We start from the raw sequence: 23,286 nt of genomic DNA, 5'->3' as shown, positions 1-23,286 counted from the left end.
TACACTCCTATACCTCTCCCAACAATCTAATATACAGATCTTTATTATCACCCTTTGCTTACAATTGCTTCAGCAACAGATCATTTTCTCTTTTGAAGACTGGTCATACAATTTACTTTTCTTCACTCTTCCAGTACCAAACCAGCCCACTATGACTTTTCAAGAAGAGTTATCAGTAGTTGGAAAAGTTTGTTGGCTAACTCCCTTAAAATGCATATCATCCAGAACCCAATTTGTACATGTCCACATTTTCCATCTACAGTATTCACTCACTATAAATTATATTTACATTTGGGGGGTTGGGGGAACTAAAACCAAAGCCACAAACCAGCATGGCATGCACTAGCATAGACCCTTATGGCGTCCCAAGGGAATGGCACCCAAACTGCGCAAACTACTTTTCTTCAGAAAAAGAAAAAAAAAAAATCTTCCTTTAAACAAAAGGTGTTTAATATCTCTGCCATATCTGAATCCTTATTAATTTCTGTTTATTAATGGGCCTATTGTTTCTACTAATAAATATCCCCCTGGTATTTTAGCCCTTATTCTCCTCTCAAACACACACCCCCTTCTTCACCACACGGGAAAGGGTTAACTCAAGCTAATTTAGGCTATTCCTCAGGCAGAGTGATCTGTATTTTGTCCTATACCGCTTTCCTTTTGCTCCCCTTATTTTTCTCTAGAAGACTTATAAAACATCATTTTCTTGTGTCGGTCACCTACCCCATTGCCATTTACAATATGGATTTGGAGGAAGGTTTTGATTTGGAAGTGTTTATGCTTTTTTTTTTTTTTTTAAATTCAATCACTTGCAAAATGAGTTCCTTAGCACTTGGGCCCAACTGAAATAAGATATAACTGTTTTTAAAGAGTCTCCTGAATATGGTTTTAAATGTAGCTTACACCATTCATTACAAGATTGTTTCACGTGGCTCCCATTAAAGAATCCTAGGATCAGTGCCAAGCGCACTTAGTGATTTATAGTTATGACGGCATAATCAATGTGACAAGAGATCAATGTGCCTTCACATCAGGCTAACTATACTATTCTTACCTCTTATTCTGTTCTCAGACACACACACGCAAATGGGTCTATGTATATTTAAGACATGTAGATACACAGATATATGCACATTTAAAATTCAGTGAGCAGGGGTAGCCATCAAGTGCATTTAAAATGACATCAGTTCCTCTGAAAGAGATTTAATATTGTAAACATAACACATCATCCACAGGCAACTTTACAAAACAGCTTGCTTTGCTTTTTTTTTTTTTTTTTTTTTTTAAATTAAAGGACCTATATATTACAGATAAATTGAGACAACAGGGCCTTTCAAGTGCTTTTCTGTGCAACCTTGAACTCCATCTAGATATCCACTATACAAATGTTCACATTCTTTGAAACAGCAGCAGGAGACACCCCATGCTACTACTGTAACTAATATACACCCATATTAAAACTATCTGGAATTTTATTGTCTTGGTTACCAAGCATGCAACAACATGCTTACCTTTTAATTTATAATAGAATAAAGCTTTCAAGCCTGAAGCCAAGTTATATAAGCACATTTCTGTTACCATTCTCAGAATTTGTGCATTTCTGATTAACAGAAGAATTAAATATAGGCTGTAAACATGTTATTTATATAACATGACCTTGTTGCATAGGCTGCTAGACACATTAATATCATTAAAACAAAACTGAAATCAGTATTAGCCACGTACTGCCATGAAAGGTGCAGTATCTAAACCAATCCCCAGAATTAGTTTGCCACCATAAAGAGCACAACATCCCTAACCATTTATCCAAATACAAACCAAATACAACTAGCACTCTCAAGCAAAAGCCTCAGCAAACAGATGGGCCTTATGTAACATTCCCTAGGGAGAAAAACAGACTCTAGAGAATCAACAAGAGCAGTCAGCTCCAGTGTACAGGAGGACCTTCCATCAATTTCTACCCCTGCTCTCCCAAAACTTTAATCTAGGAACTGTTAAGATGAAATGTCTCAGCTGATCTCAATAAATACAACAGTATTAATACTAAACGCTAAGACATCTTCCTAAAAAAGTCTAGTGTTAATAAACAATACCGTTTTTGCCTGGGTGTAGCCCCTTTGAAATGAACCATTTCAGAGCCCTTTACAAACATTAAGCAATCCTCACAGCACACCTGTGAAGTATTGTTGTAATTTCTCAGATGTGTTCAGGCACAAAGAAGTACCACAGCTCAGGCCATGAGTCAATGTCATAGACGGGCAGACAGCCGAGAAGTCCTGACTTTTAGTTCCCTGATCTAATCACTATGCCCATGGACTCAGTTTGTGGGCCCATAACATGAATATTCTAAGGGATGAGAAACCAGGAGCCAGGATACCTGCCCTGCTGCAGAGGGACTCTGCCAAAGGCTAAGGGCAGGAATAGAAAACATACTTGCACTTAACTTCAAATAAGCCAGAATAGCTTGAAGTATTTACATTTCTCATAATCAAAAGTAAGAGGAAATGATGTTGAGAATTATGCAAGTCAGACAGTCTGAAGAATCACGTGATTCAAATCCAAAGGCAACTTCAAAACCACCTCATAAAAGCATATGCAAAACTTGCAAAGCAGCCAGATGCTAACATAGCAAGAATAGCTTTCGCAGCATCTGGATCCTGCAACTAATAGCCAAACGGAAGCAGAAACTTTTGCCTGTGTAAAAAGATGAAACTTTTTTCTCCTTAAATAAAAAAAACCTAATTAGAGACTTTTTTTCCTGAGAATATATGTCAATAAGAGTATACTAATTTATAAATGTGTGCTATCTCCTGAATAAAATCATTGTTAATCAATTTTCCTATATATTCTGCAAAAGCATCTCATCACATCTGGAACTGACAGCACCAGTTTTTAATTACTGTTCTTGCTAACTTTATATTAACAGTTGTGTTTCACTTTGAACAATAAGGTTGCCTTAAAGTAAATACAATTCCTTGCCCATATGGACAAGTTATTCTCAAAGAATAAGGGTCACACACTGATACTTTTTAGAGCGAGACTATGAGGTGATCCTTCTGCAGTCTGCACAGTGGCTTTTATTACTTCTTCTACTGATGACTAGGGTTAACTTTAAGTTCTTGCAGAGAAGGGGACTCTCCCCTTCCTGGGCTAAATGCCCAAATTCCTTCAGGATTCACAAGACTGTCTTTTTTTAATCAAGTCAAATTTTTCTGCAGAATGGTCTGCACATAATGTTCTGCAAAGAAACTGAGAATCATCAACCTTTAAAGAAAATTATAAATAAATGTGCATGCATAACAGACAAACAGCATATTGTGTTATGTTCTGCCCTACATGCAACAATTTTGCATTATTCTAATACAAATGTTCTCAATACAGTAGCACAAAGCTACGTACTATCTGTGGAGTCAGTCAGTAATGCCCTTACGTTGATTTTGGGGGGGGGGGGGGGGCAGGCAAACAAAAAGATTTGACTACCCTGTCTACCCCTGGTATTTCCTTCCCAACCTCCTTTGACTGCCAAGATAGTTGTGCCTAGACACAAGCATTGATCTCAGATCACTGCTACTTTATGTAGCATGGGGTACATATTTATTATTTTAGGGATCCAGAAAAATGAGGTTTTACTCACCAGGGCAATAGCTACACATTCCCACTGCCGTTTGTCCCTTCTCTTACAAACGCTGCAGGTCTTATACCTCCAAGATGACCCACGTTCAGCCACTTCTCTGCAGTAACTACCTCTATGGCCATATTACATCAGAAACTGAGCTACCTTCTCCCCTGACCGCTGAGTGAAAGTTAATTTTCCAATAACCTTCTTGACATTATCAATCTCTGTCAATAATACTCCTGAACACACCTGAGAAATTACACCATGGACCAATCCATCACCATTTTCAGGCAGCTGCGTGCTGTTACACATGTGCATAAATACAACAGCCTGTTTGTTTCAAAAGAGGCCCTAAATATTTACCTTATTTTAAAACTCTGTACTCAATGAAAATCATGCTAACAGCTGTGAAATGCCTGAGTAAAGCAACACCACTTATCAAGAGAAAGAATTTTATAGAGAGACAGATTCTACCATTGACAAGTTGTATTCTTTTCTCCAAAACATGAAGGTTTTAAGCATCCATCCCCCATTAGCCCTAATGGGAAAAGTATGCACAGCTACCATAGGAATGAATGGGAAAACTGACCCAGTAACATGTCACAAACATGAACCCAACTTAAAATCAGGTTCAGACATAGCCTAAGTGCTAAGATGACAAAGATAAAATTAAAGAGTACTGACAGCTGGGGAACAAATCAAACAATTTAAAATAAAACTGATATAAACAACTAATTTAAAGTCAACTTATTTAGTCACCAAATGTTTACTGGTCATTATCTAATCAATGAATGGTCAGCAATTATTAGACAATCTTTCTCATATTTTCTAAGTTTATTGATTTTAGTCCTACATTTTCATATACTTTAATTCTAACAAAGTTGATGGATCAAAAAGCCATATACAGGTACCTTATTTGTAGATGCAACTCCAGCTTTGTGCTAAAATGGTTTCACCTGGAGGCAGTTTTACTATTTTTCCAATTTAATTTCCTGCAATGAAATTAATTAAATAGTGGATATGATAGTGCAAAAGCAAATGTGAGCCTGACACTGCTTTGCATTACCTTTTTTGCGAAATTCTTTCCAAATAATTTTGTTATATTTATTAATTTATTTTTGACTAATAGCAGTAACTGATAGAAGAGACTGAACAATGTAGCCAGCTAGATTCTTCTACAAGGAAGGATGAAACTGAAGCTTTTTACGCTTACGGGAAACAATTACACAACATCAGATATCTTGCGTGGTTCAAGTCTGGACATCCAATGAGATTCTTGGGTTATCCCTCAAGATACAATACTATGCATTGAAGGATCTGAAAGTGTTTTACAGATATACTTTCTATTGTTCCTGTGTGGTAGGCATTATTAAACACACAGTGGTAAGTAAGGCACAGAACTATTAAATAACCCTTCCCAAGGTCATAGAGAGAGTCAGAGCTGGGAACAGAACAGATCTGTCCTGACTCCATGCCCTACTCTAACCACTAGACCGAGTCGCAAAATAAATATGTGGATTACTACAGTGATTTATAGATGTTTAGTAATGCATGAGAAAGGAGGAACACACAGACAAAAGAATGAGATATTAGGATAAATAGAAAATGTTTAGTAGTGAAGTCAGAATATTTACTAGCTGGTTAGGAGTACTGCATAAAATATTGCCACATTTATTCAAGATTTGCTGAAGCTACAGTGAAAACACATTCTATTCTGCATTGATTTTTCTTCTTGGATTAACAGATAATTTGTCAGTCAAAACAGAAAGAAAGCCACCCCAGTGACAAACATGTCATCCACAAGCATGAAAAGGAAGAGGTATCATACAGAGAACTATCCAGGCCTAGCCTTTTCAACACTCTAGAGCACAAGGATTGCCATGGGGCATACAAAACTCAGATATGCTGGCATTTCAGAAACTGGACCCTATGAAAATGGAGGTTTCATCTATTTATCCTCTTATTTCACAATTCCATTAGTCAGTGCTACTTTAACTCCATCAAGTCTTTCTTTCCACATCACATCAGAGACCCTCATTCCATCTTTTGTGCAAGTTAAGATTATTCAATTTTAAATTTTAAACTATTAAAATCCTATGTTTATAGTATCAAGCATAAAAAATTAAATCAGTCCTATATGCAGTTGTTCAAACCTTCAGGAGGACTAAAATCAACCCTTATACCACTCACCTTACAACCTCATCATCATCTTTACTATACTGAAGTGAAATTCATACCCAGACACGTCTTCATAACAGAGATCTGTTTTGGTGGACCACTGGTTTGATGTAGTAAGGCATTATTCTATGTTCCTTCCTATGGACCCAATCTTACCACACAGTTCAGCTACTTCTGCATGCTGGGTATGTCCATATCGCTCACTAGTATGGAGCTCTTGAGACTTCCTGCTTTCAGCAAATGTTCCCCAATTGCGACACAGATTACAGTATTGTAGGTTCAAATGCTGAATGCAGACAAAGCTGTCTTTCACCAGCTTTGGAAAACAGACTCACCCATTCTGCTGACTCTCTCCAAAAGCCATGCATACTCATTAAGTACCCATTCAAGGTTTTGTTTTTTGGTTTGTTTGTGTGTTTTTAATTCTAGTGCTTACAGCAACATGAAGTGTGAATAACATTTTCTAAGATGATATATATCTCACAATACATGTATGTAAACCAAAGTCAATCTGTAAGTCAAAATGGTCCTGGGGGTAATGTACTGGACAAGGGAGTAAAGAGATCTGGGATATAGTCCCACCGCTACTACCGGCATAATTTTTCCATTTACCTAGCTGCATCTATACAGCCGTGGTTAGGTTGACTTAACCACATCACACAGGGTACAAAATGTAGCTAGATCAATCTAATTTTCAGGTGTAAACCAGGCCTTATTCTATCTGTGCCTCAGTTCCCCATCTGTAAAATGGGGATACTACTACTGCCTTACCTTACAGAGGTATTGCAAGGATCAATTAAAAATGAAGGATGTATATCAATAAAAATCTTCACTTATTAACAGAAAAAAGTGAAGCAGAGAATGTATGTGGAGAACCATAGCAAAATATTTCCTTTTTTAGGTGTACTTTTTTTAATTGCCTATTTCAAGTAGTGAGAAGTTCAATTCATTATTAAAAAAAACAGAGGAGCAATTTGACTGCTAATGGTTCAAGTACACTACTAGAGACTGTACATGTGGCCAGTACATCATCATGCAATTAATCACTGCTGCCTATGGCTGGGTCTTGATAGCTGTGAGGTACTAATAACCTAACAAGCTATAGCTTTACAGTATGGTACATTGTGTTGTGGTAAATCTTAAAAACAGATATTATAAAAATCCTTTCCCACAAAGAAAATTATCATGAAAAACTTCACTAAAACCATAAATCTTAGCTGGAAACTGAAATCCTAACTCCCTGCTAGACTTCATATGGAGCAGCTAAGAAAATGAGCCAGTTTACAATCTTACTGATATGTCATCTAATAGTTTTCCTTTTGTTAAAAAAAAAACAAAAAATTATATTAGGCATCCACTCAATACTGCCTCGTATGCAAACCAATTCCCAGTCCCACGCAATACAGTATTTGCTAAAAGAATTCAACTCACTGAACTACGAAGTTAAGTTCAAAAAGATGCATTTATGGTCAGCATTACACTCATTAAAAAAAAAATAGTAGGATATCTGATACTTCAGGAAAGAAGTGACTAATTGGGAAAGGGTGGGAAAAATTTTTACATAGCCATGTGGTTTCTGAAACTCAGAGCCACGAGTCAACAGATTCAGACTATTTCAGACCAAGGCAAGAAAAGGAGAAGTGAGTTCTAAAGTCAAGGGGACCTCACAGAGAATATTCTGCCAGCATGTTCCTCATTGTTATATTGAGGCGGTTCCAGTTTGAGCACCTTTGCTGATCTCAAATGTGACAGCACAGCATGGGGAGAGAGTACATAGGGCCCAGAATCTCAGGGCTTTAAAATTATTTATTTGCATTGTGGCAGCACCTAGAGATCCCAGCCTCACTGTGGTAGTCACTGTACAAACTTATGATGATCCATGTCTCAAACAGAAGCCAAGTGAAAAGTTGATCAGGAAACCAACTGGTAGCCTGAGCCAAGGTACCTCTGTAATAAGCTCACAGCAATTCTGCACCAGCTTCACTTAAAAAAAAAAAAAAATGTAGCCCCGCTCTGTGGCAATAGTGTCAAGGTGAAAAAACACAGATGACATCAACAAGGTTTAAACAAATGCAGGCTCTTGGCAACAAATACCTGAAGGAAAGTTGTCCAGGCCATTTCTGCTGCTTGGTGATCTAGGAGCACTAACCTGGCCACTAGATACAATCTTGAACAAATAATAGCGGACACACTCTAAATGGCAGATATTATCCTCACTGCATCTTACTGTTGCTTCCCCCAACCGACTGACACCACCTCATTCTTATCCATTTGGAGTATCAGCCAGCTAACCCTCAATTGTGCCCCAATGTCAACCAAACACCAGGGAAGGCAAGTGACTGCTTTGTCTAGGTCAGAGGAGATTGGTGTGATCAGAATACTGAACCAACCAGCTGAAACTTTTTATATACTTTATAGCAATACACTACACATACATATGCAGAAAGAGTGGGTTTGAGTTTGGGATTTTCTTGCAGGGGGATAGAAGGGGGAGGTATTGTTCTATAAATGCAAATGAACTATACCCAACTTCCCTTCAGCCTATACTTAGCTGGCCAATTTCTCCCAGAAGTCAAGTGATACTGACCATGAATTTTCCTGCTACCCTCACATGTGGACCCTCAAAGTAAGACTGAGACACACTGGCAGGATGCCTTATGGGAAATCTGCACTGCTGCTCATGCCACATATGCTTTTCCTATGGATAGAGGACTCCAGTATGCAGGGCTGCCAATCTGGCATTTGTCACCAGCACAAAATTCAGATGAGATGTCATCGTTTTAAAAAAAATGTAAAATCCTACAGAACTGTAGATACTCTGACAGTTTTGCCCGGATATGACATCAGAGCAGGGATGGAATATCTCCTTGTTTTTCACTGGCTCCTATAACTGATGGAGCAAGTGGTGCTGAAGCAATGAATATAGTCATTCTGAATTACCTGATCCAAAGATACAAAGTCCTCATTTCCTTTATTACCAATTTGGCGGTTTTTAATGCCTAAGCAAACAAAATATAAAGGTTTCTGCAGAGACAGAATTATACTAAAGGCAACACTGCAGTGCAACTTACTTACAACACAGCCAATTCCAAAGGGCTGATTTTGTCTTTCAAAAAGTTACAGTACAATTCCATTAAGAACCAAGATCTACAGTATGTTTTACCCAAAATGTTGTAAGAGTTGCTTTTCTCCATGAGAATGAATCACAGTTTTCCTCTGGGAGGAAAGGAAAGTGTAACTAGAACACTTGCTCCTTGAGGGACTTATTAGATCCTCAAAGAGTCGTTGCAGTTGCTGAAACCTGCTTTTGCCAGAAGAAGCTTCATCTTACAGATATAACAGAAAAGCATAAGAGAGAGGAAAACCCAGAAGATTACACTTCAACATTCCCAGATAACTGAAGAAATACAGTTCAATACTGAAGTATTTAGCCTCTCTGGCCTTGTCTACACTATGCTTTTCTGAGAATTTCCTACCATTGTACTTCCACTACAGATAGCAACAGTGGACGCACCAGTGTAGACATGATACTGGCAACCACTGCTGTGTGACATGTTTCCTGCTTGTCCTTACTTCTTCCAAAGACACTCTGGGCAGAATAAGATGACAGCAGTAAAAAAGGCCAGCCAGCGGCTTGCCTACCGCTAGGATTCCCACCATGGCACCAGCAGTGGCCAACAGCAAAGGCTGGAAACGTTAAGAAAAAGCTCTGTCTAGGCACAGTTTCTAACCCCTTCTTTTAATAAGCATATTGAAACCCTGTAGAGTTGGAAGGGGCTTTTACTTTAATTAAAAAGCACTATTTAATAATAGTCCAACAGAACATCTGTAGAAACAAACAATCCTTTCCTTTACGTAACTATTAAAATCCAAACCTTCCCACAGATGAGCATGTGTCCACAAGATAACCTTAAGAGTTCTGACAAACTTTTTTTTTTAAAAGGCTATAGAAGCATTATAAGATTTATCCTGATGAAAAGGGCGAGGGGAAGCATTTCCTATAACAAATACTGAATTCACCCATTTTCTTCTTTCAAGCTTTCTAATCGATGCATACATGGCAAAAGTTGAAACAGTTGTGACATGATTAATGGTCTTTTTCAGAGATTGTTGATATAATTGCTGCTGGTTTTCTTGCCCTTGCCTTTCCCCTTTTCCTGCTTTTGTGCAAGCAAAAACTGTTAATAAAAATCATCATAAAAGCCCCCCTTAAAGAACAAAGCAGAGACTAAAATAAATCTCACTCAAGAAGTTACAAAATAGGCAACAGGTTTCCCTAGTGTTCCAAGAATTAAAGCAAACACAGGTAGAGAACTGTACCAACTGTCAGAGGAGTAGCCGTGTTAGTCTGTATCCACAAAAACAACGAGAAGTCTGGTGGCACCTTAAAGACTAACAGATTTATTTTGGGCATAAGCTTTCATGGTTAAACAACCCACTTCTTCAGATGCATGAAGAAGAGTGGGTTTTTTACCCAAGAAGAAGTGGGTTTTTTACCCATGAAAGCTTATGCCCAAATAAATCTGTTAGTCTTTAAGGTGCCACCGGGCTCCTCATTGTTTTTGTACCAACTGTTTACTCTTGGATGGTAACATTCTTACAACTGACAAGATGCTATAAATTGAGTAGCTGATCTGTGAAGGAAGTAGGGAGTTCAAGTGAGTTAAAAATTTCCGTATAAATAACCATACAGATTAACAGATTTGTAATACTCACCAAGAAGCACTTACTCTAAGTACAATGATTATGAAAACACAGAGAACATATTTACTACAAAGCAGTGACTTTAGTATATACAGCCTGCCACACAAGGCAGCACTGGTTCTTAGTGTAGTAATAGCTCAAAGCCACCATTTAGATTTTCCAAATTGATTAAAGCTGACCTGCAAGTGAAAAGACATAAGGCTATTCATTTTCAGACTCTTGATGTTGTATAAAAAAGCTTGAAAGATTGTTACAAATAACATTTCTGCTTCTTTTCTCCATTAGAAATGTAAGTCTCACTTCCCTTTGAAGACTCTACGGTGGCTGAAGAACTAGTGAAATTATCACAACTCAAAAGAATGAAAGCAGAGCTGCAGAGAGGGGAAGGCATTTTTAGTCAGACTGTTAAACTTCTTTTGGTGTTTGTTTTTAACAACCATTTTAGTCCAATTCCTGATAAACACTTGGGAGAAACAATGTCAAAAACTCTATAGTTTCATCCCTTTAAGAGCTCACAAAACACACACATCCTGAGATTCCCAGAGTCCTCCAGCAAAACCAGGGACTTGATATTCCTGATAATTCTAAATAAAAAACAAGTAGTATTTATTATTAATTTGGGGTGGGAGGAAGCAGAAGGGAAAAAAACCTCTCAGAAGCTAAGAGGGCACAAACCCAATTTTCTATAAATCCTCTGCAGGGCAGTTTTCCTCTTTGATGAACCATGTCAATTTTCTGTGTTGTTACAATCCATTTTTTAGCTTAAATTCCAAAAAGGAATCACCAGTTGCAGAGTCTAGCCAGAGTACTCTCTCGTCCTTCAATTTTAAGTTCCCACTATGGCTTCAAACTCAATGAACAGAGTTACTCTCTGGTCACAAGGAGGCCAGTTGGCTCTATGGAAAGAGAGAAAACTGGAACTTGAGTCATCCTACACCAGTTGAGCCAGGAGCAGGCTGCTGACTCAGAGGCAGGCAGTGACAGGCAGCAGCTACGGGTGAACTTGCTTGGGTTCCAGTCTGCAACTCTCCAACTTGGTAAGTAAGTAGACATATATGCCAAGTATTATTTAAACCTTTAAAAAAATAAATGTTACAATTTTCTGCATTTCATGACACTGGTGAATTTGTTTAGTTCAAGTATCTGACAACTATTTTCACTATTTTCTATTGTCAGGTAGTATTAATTCACAAATATTAAAATAACATATCAGATCACTATAACATATGATCTAAGACTCAGTTAATGCAGTCCTGTGCATTAACTCAATTTTAAAAATATGAATATAAAATAATTTATCCATTTTTTTAATCGTGAGCTCTCACATTCAATCTCAAAATGCTGAACAGAGCAAGAGATTCAATTAAAAAATCATGAACATACTCAATTTTCATATCTGCTCCTCTGAAGTCTGCATTCTACTGCACAGGTCAGTGTTAATAAAGAAGGATTTGCTACACATTTCCCTGAGAATTCTCCAGGCTATCTGACCTTGTTGTATAAAACAAAAACAGAACACAGTATCATCTTCATTTGGGCAAAACATAGCCAAATCATAAGACATAATTCAAGAAGTGCTGCAAAAGAATGGAAAGAAAAAATATTAAATACATGCAGTAACAACGTCACTGTAGAGACACCAGTTGCATTTCAAATGAGAATTACTTTTTCTAAACAGCTCTGGGCAATGTGTCAATGTGTCAAAATAAATATTAAATAAAGTCACCTGTATTTCTAAATCTACTTTCTTAACAAAGATGTATTAAGTAATGCACTCTGCCTTGCAAGACAGAAACATTTTACTTCCAAGCATATGGCAACAATTTTACAAAGTTTCTAGGTCTTACTCAGTATTTAACATGTGATTTGACTAATTTACTGACGTAGTACAGACTGATTTGTACTAAAAAAATTTGCAGACACTTTAAGGTTAATCAGAATGACAGTAAATAAGGAGGACCTTTTTATTTTAGTTCACCAATATTTTGTCCTAGAAATGGTCTGTTGCCTGCCTTACCTAAATAAATAATAGCAAATATGAATTTGACTAAGATGCTTTCATTATATTACTGTTGGTTTTGCATGAAAACCTATTTGGAAACAAGCAGCAAGGGGGAAATTTTTTTTCTCTCCCATCTGTGACAGGCAGCTGCTGCTCACTGGCTGGAATCTATGATGATACCAGACACTTAAAGTAGCACCAAACCAAAGTAAACATTGCATAAATAACTTTAAAAACGTCTGTCCCACTTAATAAAATACAATTTCTAACGTAGTTGTGCTATGCCATGATAGTTCTAATTGCAAGGTGTGGACTATGTTAAATACTGTCCATTATTAGAAATTATTTTACATTTTAAAAAATATGAAAATTGATCTTTTCGTTTATTTTGGACATTAAAAAATGTATTCGAAAACCAAAACTGAACCCCAGAGATTTCTCAGGCATGTAAAACTGTGGCACCATAGGTACAGATGTTTAACTACTCAGCCCAGGTTAGAATGTAAAGTAATCTTAATTTGATCCAAAACAATTCACATGTAAAAATAAGCCAAGATACAAAAAGAACAGCTCAGCCACATAAAGATTTGTATCTATACAAACTGCCATGTCTGAACCACAGTTAACATCAGGAAGCTGTTGGTTTAGTTTTTCTTTTAAAGAAATCTTGTCTTACAACTTTTAGAGTTATTTTGCCACGCATTCACGTAGGATATTCATTCCCCATTTCCTACACTACAGAAGAATCAAGAAAAAGCTTCCTATTTAGTTATTGTTTATTATACATGTTTTATTTAAGGCACTTTTAAACAAATCTTGATTTACTCAATAATTTAAATGTAGGGATTAGAATCTGCCACAGTAGAGTTTTGCTTTAAGAGCAGTTTTTAATCCACGTTTGTATTCAAGATTTCAAAAGGTTATGTACTAATAAACTGTCTGGAACTTTATCATTTGGGCCACCACCACCACTCTATTTCAATACATACCCCTCTCCTACACCCAATAAAATACCTGTCTCCATGATTAAAGATATCAAAATATAACCTGAATCATAGAATTTAGAAATGGAAAAGACCTATTAGATCATTTCCAGCCAGTGAACAACTGCTCCTTAAAGAAAATGCTCTAATGTCTTGTCTAGTCCAGGTCTGAACAACCCTGCAATAGTGATCTCACATCTTCCTTGAAGAGACCATTCCATAAACTACCACAATGTATTGTTAGTAATTCCTTGCTGAAGTCCAACCTAAACATTCCCATGTTGGTTATTCCTTCACACATCATCCCAATGGCTCATTATTGCTCAAGGACTAAGGGGAGACAAACTTGCAAGCTTCCCAACACAGTTCTGGCTGAATACATATGGTGTGTAACAAAAAAGTCCCAGCAGAACCATATAGCTTTTGCAGCCTGAATGTTTCCTGAAGAAAGCTGGTGGCTTTTAAAGACAAGTGGTACATGAATATCTACAAAACTTATTGTATTTTCATCTATTTCTTAATTTGTTTTCATAACAAGGGTCTGTAATGGGACCTCTGAGAACTTGTTCTAGAACTTGTATGAACAGTGTGGTCCAGAGACAAGGGCACTGGACTGGAAGACAGCACTCTGAGTTCTGTTCCCAGCACGTGTGACCTTGGACAGGTCCTCACCTCTCTTTGCTGTTGTTCCTCTAACTGTAAATTGGGGATGCTTACCCAGCCTTCTCAAGCACTTTTGAGATCTACTAATGAATAGCAGCAGGTATGTACTAAGTATTATTGTGCGTCTGTACTATAAACTTTGCAAACAGAATGGCGGTATGGAGAGAACATGTTAAAGTTTAATGGGATTCATTACAGAAGCAAAGACTATTGGAGGCCTCTTGATCTTTTAAGGGCAACTTCTTAACATACCCTCCAATGTAGCTTTCAGATGAGACCTTAAAAACGTTTCTGTTCCACGTGGACATTAAAAGGCTTGTCTACACATGCTGCACTGTTGCACCATGTCTGTGAAGATGCTCTATCCAAAGGCTCGTCCGCTGACATAGCACTGTCCAGACCAGCGCGTATGTTGGTGTAACTTATGTCACTGGGGGGAGGGAGGGGTTGATTCACACCCGTGAGCGACATAAGCCATACCAACCTAAGCTGTCGTGTAGACATAGCCAAAGAATCCATGCACTTTATATATAAACTGAGCTTTGCACAGTTTAACAACACATAACCTTTTGAAATCTTGAATAGAAATGTAGATTCCACCCTTCATACCAAAGATAAAATGATCTGGGTGTTCTTTGGATCAACATTATGTAAAATATAAATCTTTAGTGTTTGATGTTGCTGCACATAAGGCAGAAAGGAAATCGGATGTTTACCCCATGTTGACTTTTTGTTTAAATTTTAAATTAAGAATCTTATTAAAGCAGACATCAGCTCGCTAGATCACGCCCAAAGTACTTCTCTCTAAACACAGTGTCAGGAAGTTAAACTAATGGTCGACTGGACCTTAAAAAAATTCACCTTATCTGGCAAACAGACACAATACTTGATTCTGACAAATCTAAATATTTGGAGTTCATTTATGCCATCAAACATGGATAGTAGTGGATCAACACCCTGGGCATTCCCAAAAATGTTTCTTTAAGATTCCTTGCTACTGTCTTTAAATAAACTAGTCCCATAGGAACCTGTAGCTTATGAAGCACCTGATTTATGCAGCAGACAGGTGAGTTTTTCAGAAGTCCTCCCCTTTAAGATCCCAAGCAGAAGAATGAAGTTACTTGCTGCCAGAATTAGCTGAAAGTGTTTCACGAGCAGACACACCTGGTGTCCAGATGACTGGCAGCTACAAGCTGAAAGCTGCTAGTGACATCCACTTTACTCCCAAAATGATCCACATGCTAACATGGTGTTCACGACTAACCTCACATTTAAACATCCATCCCACTTTCGAAATGTATATTGGCATGGAAGACTTATGTACAATAGAGTTTATTACTATTAAATATATTTCTTATGTTTGGTAAAAAAAAAACTTAGAACTTTATCTTCAAAGAGCTGTACAAGCAATTTTTCTTTTTTAAACAAAACTACCCTGTTAGGTAGGTAAGCAATGCTGAATTATTTTCTTCCATATATACATGGGGAAAACAGACAAAGGTTGATTAAATGGTTTTCCAAGGCAAAAGGGGGAGTGTGTGTCAGAAATAGAACTGGACTTCAATAGTAGTGGCTCCTAAGTCTCTGCTCAGACCACACTATCATGCCTCTCTCTCTCTATGAAGTACAATCAATGTACTGAAATTCAATGTAAAATTCTAAAGATGTTAAGAATATGTTAATACATGATTTTTATCTTGACCTTAACATGTTGAGTAACCTCCTAGTGATAAGCTACAATGCAAAAAGGAAAGTTTGTTTAAATATTAAAAGCCAGCCTGTTTTCTGTAATGAACTTCCATTGATTTCTGATCTGGTAGAGAGGAAACCAAGTTTCACAGCTGTCAGAGCCATGAACTGCTTCTTCCACGTCATGCAAATCTAACAGCAGTAAGTTAGAAAATGTTTAAATCACACATATAGTTATAAAACTAATCTGGTTTCTGAGATGCTGTGTCCCCCAACTAAAGACTGTTTCGTTAAAGACTGTTTTGTTGCTCGGTATTAGATCTTACATTTCTGTAATTAATTGTTCAGCTTTTGCTTGTGTTTTTCTTGTGTAATGCAACTCCCTCATCCCTTCCAACATGCACACTGATGACTTTTCTTGCTTTAAACATAAATTGAAGATGTTTGTATTTTTCACTTCTTACCCTATTTACCCTGCTGACTGTTCTAGTTTACATTGTCTGATTTTTTATGTTTGCTTGTTGAAATCAATTTTTCAGTGCCTTGAGGTAAAAGCTATTTAGCACTTATGGCTCCTCCCATCTTCAAAGTTCTATATGTATATCACCTAATTAATCTTCACAGTACATTTTGGAGCTGAAATATTTATGGATGAGGAAATTGAGGTGGAGAGGTTGAAGGAAAAGTCGGAATCAAGAGGTTCTGGCTCTTAGTCCAGTGTAATTTATGTGACTAGACCACATAGTGCAAGAAATATTTTCCATTTAAACAGGTTTCAGAGTGGTAGCCGTGTTAGTCTGTATCAGCAAAAAGAACGAGTAGTACTTGTGGCACCTTAGAGACTAACAAATGTATTTGAGCATAAGCTTTCGTGGGCTAAAACCCACTTCATCGGATGTATTTTCCACTGCAAGCATCCGATGAAGTGGGTTTTAGCCCATGAAACCTTATGCTCAAATAAATTGGTTAGTCTCTAAGGTGCCACAAGTACTCCTCGTTCTTCTTCCATTTAAAGCCTTTCAAGACATCAATAATCTCTGAATAAAACCAAAAAGCACTTAGTTAGGTAAATCACAAACATAAGTTTCAGATAATTTGCTACTGCTGCTCTTCCTCCTTTACAGGGAGCGCTTAGAAAAGACAATTTAGGCCAAAAGTATTCAGTACAAAGTATAAATTTGTGTCATACACCTGAACAGTGACTGTCAGGCAGGAGGGGAAAAGCAGGTGTTATAAATAAACTCATTTTCCAGGGCAGACATGGGCATAGGGGTTTTGAATTGTTATTAACTTTGCCCACTTTTCACAGAACTAAACAAAACTGAAATTTCATAAACTTTAATGAAAAACTGAACAGTTTAGAACACTGTAACCAGAACAAAACCCACACTCAAGTTATTTTGACATTCTTTTCCTGGAATTCTTCTCCTTAGTTGAATTATATTTCTTTCATGGAGATGAAGGAGGATGACTGTTTTTGCATGTTAGTACCCATAACTGAGATTATTAAAACAGAGGAAAAAATGTTGATTTTGTACTAATGAGTTCCTCTTTGGGTTGTAAAAAAATCACATGCATTTTGAAATCTCACTTCTCACTGGAAATACTTCTCTTCCATTACAGTGAAGGCTTCCCCCACCCATCCCCCATTATTTTTAAAATGTAAGCCATAGGAAATAGTACAGCAGCCCTAGCCTAAAACAAGTTCCACAGACAAAAAAGAACTTGGTTCTCAGACAGAAAATCCACAGGAATAAAATTATTCTGACAATAAAAGTTTGACTCAGTGTCAAGAAATATGTCAAAATATCAACACAGTGTAAATGTCACATACATTAAATGTTTCCTTGTACTGCTTCATAAAATATTAAAGGAGACAGTGGGAGGACAGGAAGAAGTTCATATAAGGAATTTGCATCACCGAACTTTCAATTGTCATAGTATTTCCTATCAGATTATTTATTCTGTGAAATACCGTAGAACTCTCATTGATAAAAATACACAGACAGATGGAGTTGTTTAGAAAGCTGTTCATCATTCTAAAATAGTGCAAATCACACTTTGGATTGAAGAACATGATAAAGAAAATGGCATTTCACTGTTCAGCCCAAATCAAATATTCCAACTACAGAGAGATTTTGTGTCTCCAAATGTACTGATTTTATTCCAGAAAAACTATATGCCATTTAAGAACAACATAAAATAAAGCACTCTAAGACTAGTTAGGTTCCTCTCCCTTAAAATGTTCAGCAGAATGTTAAAAAACAATAAACAGAAAAGTCCCCAAATGGAAAGTGTCTGGCAGTAGGGAAGATCTCAGACTAGAGTCCATAGACTAACCAGTGATTGCAGAGCTCTGTTCATGGCCCACAAGCCCACAGGAGAGAAGGCAGTAGAGAAGGTAAGGGATTTTAGAGCAGTGGATCTCAACCTTTCCAGACTACTGTACCCCTTTCAAGAGTCTGATCTGTCTTGTGTACCCCCAAGTTTCACCTTACTTAAAAACTTACAAAATCAGACATAAAAATACAAAAGTCTCACTGCACACTATTACTGAAAAATTGCTTGCTTTCTCATTACCACCATATAATTATAAAATAAATCAATTGAAATATAAATATTGTACTTACATTTCAGTGTATAGTATACAGAGCAGTATAAACAAATCATTGTCTATGAAATTTTAGTTTGTACTGACTTCACTAGTGCTTTTTATGTAGCCTGTTGTAAAACTAGGCAAATATCTAAATGAGTTGATGTACCCCCTGGAAGACCTCTGAGCACTTCCCAAGGGTACACGTACCCCTGGTTGAGAACCACTGTTTTAGAGGATAGTAGAGGACCTATTCCATGAGGTGATTTCTCTCTTCCAGATCAGAATAGAAATATGTGGGAACCACTGGCTAAGGCATATGTATCTGGCAGCACCACCATCTCTAATGTAAAAAAAAAAAACTGCAACCTGACACCAACCCACATAAAACCACACAAATAGCCCTATTTTTAGAGTAATTTTAACCTTGCTTAACTCCAGAAGCAATGTTGTCTGCTAACACCTTTCCTAACAGCACTTATAGATCAACAAACCTCCATCCAAGAGAGGAAAAAACTGCATTTTGGTGTCATTTCAACTCTTCTCAGATTTGTCCAGATATGGGTTAGTCCCAAAATCAAGAGTTGCAGTAAACGGGGAAAGTCACATGGCCAAAGGGAGCTGTGGCACTATCGCTCAACACTTCTCAATTTTCTTCAAAGATCACTTATCTCCTCCTCCTCTCTCTGCTTCTGATATTTATATTGTTTCTTTCCCCTACATTAAGACTGATGTCCACATGCTCCCAGTCCACTAGCACATTACTCTGTGACACTAGGATACTATTCTTGACAGTGAGTTCTAGTCCAGGGGGTGTCAAAACCTTTTTCTTTCTGAGGCCCCCTCAACATGCTATAAAAACTCCACGGCCCACTTGTGCCACAACAACTGTTTTTCTGCATATAAAAGCCAGGGCCTGCATTAAGGGGTAGCAAACAGGGCAGTTGCCTGGGGCCCCACGCCACAGGGGCCCCCGTGAAGCTACATTGCTCAGGCTTCGGCTTCAACACCGAATTATGAGGTTCAGAGCCCTGGGTTTCAGGCCCTGTGGTGGGGTTCTGTTTTCCGCCCTGGGCCACAGTGAGTCTAACACTGTCCCTATTTAGCAGACCCCCTGAAGCCTGCTTGTGGTCCCCCAGGGCACCCCAGACCTCTGGTTGAGAACAACTGTCCAGTCTAGGCTGTTATGGACTAGTCTCCCAGAGGAAGTGGTTAAAGCCCTATTTGCCTGGAACATTTAGAATGAACAAAGCACAAAAATATACATTAGGAAACAACCCCACACTAGCTCTGTAGAGGGTGGGAAGAAGTAATAGGTCCTCAGAGGACTTTTCCTTGTCTAACTCTATGACTCTAGTCCTTTTCTCCTAATGATACCACAAACCCCTGCCTGGATGCTACACAAAGACAACACCTAAGGAAACGAAGGAAGGCAAGTTTAGGCAGCGGGAACAACTGCAGAATACTGTTCCTGAGCATTACACCCAAGCCTGTCCCTAACCTGGCCACTAAATACATTAAAATAAACCAGACAGAATGGAGACAGGTGTCCCAAAAGGAGAGACCAGCAAGTCCTGTTCTCCTGCGACATGGACCTTCCTCGGCCCCTGCAGAACAGCAGCAAGTCCGTGAGCCTTCCCCAAAGGCCCTGCAAGACAGTGGCCAATCCACATGCTCCCTACCACCAGCCTTTCCTGGGCCCCCGCAGGCCAGCCCATGTGCCACGCGCCTTTGCCCGGCCCAGGCAGGACGGTGGCCAGCCCCCATGCCTGGTCCCAGGGGCTCAGTTCACCCACCCACCCAGAGCAGAGCACACCACACCCACACGGCGCACACCCACACACCGAGAGCACACACCCCACACACACACACACGGCACACACACAGAGCAGAGCACACCACACCACACACCCCCACACTGAGAGAGCACACTACCACCACCACCCCACACACACAGCAGAGCACACCACACACACACACACACAGCAGAGCACACCACACACACACACCCCACACACACACACACGGCGCACACACAGAGCAGAGCACACCACACACCCCCACACTCAAAGAGCACACCATCACCACCACCCACACCACACCACACACCCCCACACTCAGAGAGCACACTACCACCACCACCACCACCCCCCACACACAGCAGAGCACACCACACACGCACACACACAGCAGAGTACACCACACACGGTACACACACAGAGCAGAGCACACCCCACACACACACACACGGCGCACACACACAGCAGAGCACACCCCACACACACACGGCGCACACACAGAGCAGAGCACACCACACACGGTGCACACACACACGCAGAGCACACCACACGCACACCCCACACACACACACAGCAGAGCACACCCCACACACACACACACGGCGCACACACAGAGCAGAGCACACCACACCACACACACACACTTGTTGCCTCCCGGGAGGGCCCCGCCGCGGGGCGCGCGGGGTCAGGGTGACCCCACGGGAGCAGGGGACGTTGGGGCGAGCCCCGGGCTGCGCGGCGGGCGCGGCGGCCCCTTACCTGCGGCTGGAGGCGCGGCGGCGAGTCCCGCAGCCCCGCTCCGAGTCCGCGGCAGCGAGTCCCGGACACAACTTCGCCGCGCGCTCCCGACGCCCCCACCCGGGCCCGCGCCTCCTGCTCGGCTCCCTCCCCCTACGCGGGCGCGCGCCGCCCCGGCTGCCACGCAGGCCCTGCCGCCCGGGAGCGCGCGCCGGCCTGGCCCGGGCCCAGAGCTGGGGGTGGAGGCAGGGCGGGGGCGCGCCCCCCCCCCCCCCCCGGCGGCCCCCCCCGGGGTGGCTCTGCCCGCCCCAGCCCACGGGCCCGGGGAGCCTGGAGCCCGGGCAGACAGCCCCTGGGCGCGAAGGGGTCCGGCCCGAGGAGGGGGAGCATGGCGGCGCCAAGCCTGTTGAGGCGTCGCTCAGGGAGGGCACAGGCCGCTCAGAGGGGCACTGGGGGGACCGAGGGTGCAAGGGGAGGCTCTCCCCGAGGGGGGATGTACCGGCCCCCCAGCTCTCTGCCTGGGCCCGGCTGGGAGGCTGTCCTGTGGCTTGCGTGAGCCATGCCCACAAGCGGGAACAGCTCCTGAGCCCTCAGCGTTTGTACAGCGCCTGACACAGCAGGACCCCAAAGCCTGTGGGGGCTCCCGCACTAGGGCTAACAACAGCTAGGGCCCTACTGGCTGTGGGAATTCTACAAGGGAGAGTTAAATCCTACTAGAATGGACCTGAATACTGAACTACTGATATAAATAATAGAAATTTACCTGCAAGTTTGTTTAACTTCTGTTTTTAACTTGTGGGTTTTTCCACATCCTAAGATGAGTCATAGCAACAGCAAAACTGTACTGTGGAAAACAAAATTAGAAATGCCCTCCCACCACCATCACAGTCTCGTCACCTTTACTCCCACAGAAAATTACTTTCTCAAATGATTTATATGTCAGGAGACAATGCTCACGTCTTTTCCCCCTGAGAGTGACAGGGTGCACATATGTACCTAGTCATTTTGTTAATTTATACCTTTTGTTTTCCCCTTCTGATCCAGATAAAATTCCCCTCCACCTCTGTGCTTAACAGGAAATGAGCAGTGACAGTGAGAGAGACAGACATTAGTTGCAACAAAGGCAAAGTCATATATTTAGAGTTTCTTTCCTCAACATTTACATTTTTCTTTTCCTGTTGATGTATGTACATAATGTCCATTCAAAAGACACTCAGATGAGGTGCCCCATCATACAAGCACACATGCACTAAACATTAAGGACAATGTGAGTAGTTCCACTGAAGTCAACAGGACTAGTTTTATAAAAGTAAGCCTTGAATAAGTGGGTAGAGGATTGGAGCCTTAGTCCAAATCTAAAATTTGGGCTTTGCTATACATTCAATATGATTTTTCAAAACAAAAGGAACAGAAATATTTCCATGAAGTTTTTTTTCTTTTTTTAAATAAAATACTATTTTGTAGAGAAGCAGAGATTTAAACATCCCTCTGCTGTATTTTAAAACTAAATGTGATAGCATTTTTTCACTAGTGAAAGAGAACCCAAAGGTGAAATTAACTAGAAATGGAAGTGAAATTAACTACTCTGATTTCATTGTTTATGCTTCTCACCCAGCTTTGACAAACAGTTTATATGGTGAAAAATACATTTTATTTGTAAAATTATGTTTTTGTAAACTAAAGTCTAGTCTACACTCAAAACAGTTTGCTGGTATAGTTACACAGGTATATTCTTATAAAAACCTTCCTAGGGCACATGTATACAAATTAACCAGGCAAAAAAAATGCTTTTGTTAGTATAGCTTATACAAGTTTGATAAGCAAAATAAATTATACCAGCAAAAGCACTTTTATGCCAATATAACTACATCTACACTAGGGCTTTTGCAGGTATAGAAATGGTGCAACACAATCATGCCCCTAACCAAAATTGCTATACCAGCAAAAGTTTCTAGTTTTAAACTTGGCCTAAAGTGTCAAACGGTCCCCTATTCTTTGCAAACAACTCTCAGAGCTGACAAATTCATTACACCAAACATGTCTTGCAGTATATTTACCCATAAAAAGTAATATGTAAGGTATCTACATAAAGCTTATGACTATCAAGACAATCATTGTGAGATGTATGTACAGGGAATATCAAGGAATAATGTAACTATATGGAAAGTATACTTTATGGACTTGGAGTAGAAGTTTGTCACCAGAGGATAAAATGTCTTGGTGATGGCCGATTCGAAAAGGAGCGGTCATCCTGCCATGTTTAGCCAGTGAGGTAATGCAAGGCTCAGTTGTCTAGCCTTATTCCTTCCCAAGACTATCAA

The 23,286-nt window shown here is 39.8% G+C and overlaps 1 protein-coding gene across 3 annotated transcripts in view; it reads right to left on the bottom strand.

The window, feature by feature from the left end:
* NEK6 (NIMA related kinase 6) overlaps window positions 1–21,090 on the bottom strand; it is a 104,476-nt gene extending 83,386 nt beyond the window's left edge. For all 3 annotated transcript variants that reach the window (XM_024214506.2, XM_024214508.2, XM_024214507.2), the window contains exon 1: window positions 20,987–21,090. The gene's annotated coding sequence lies outside the window, so the exon portion shown is untranslated. The remainder of the gene's footprint in view (window positions 1–20,986) is intronic.
* Between the last annotated feature and the right edge of the window lie 2,196 nt (window positions 21,091–23,286).

This window comes from Terrapene carolina, unplaced genomic scaffold, assembly GCF_002925995.2.
Source record: "Terrapene carolina triunguis isolate 2854851 unplaced genomic scaffold, T_m_triunguis-2.0 Scaffold238, whole genome shotgun sequence".
Classification (NCBI taxonomy): Eukaryota; Metazoa; Chordata; order Testudines; family Emydidae; genus Terrapene; species Terrapene triunguis.
The sequence above is the reverse complement of the archived record's forward strand: the minus strand, read 5'-3'. Positions and strand labels throughout refer to the sequence as shown.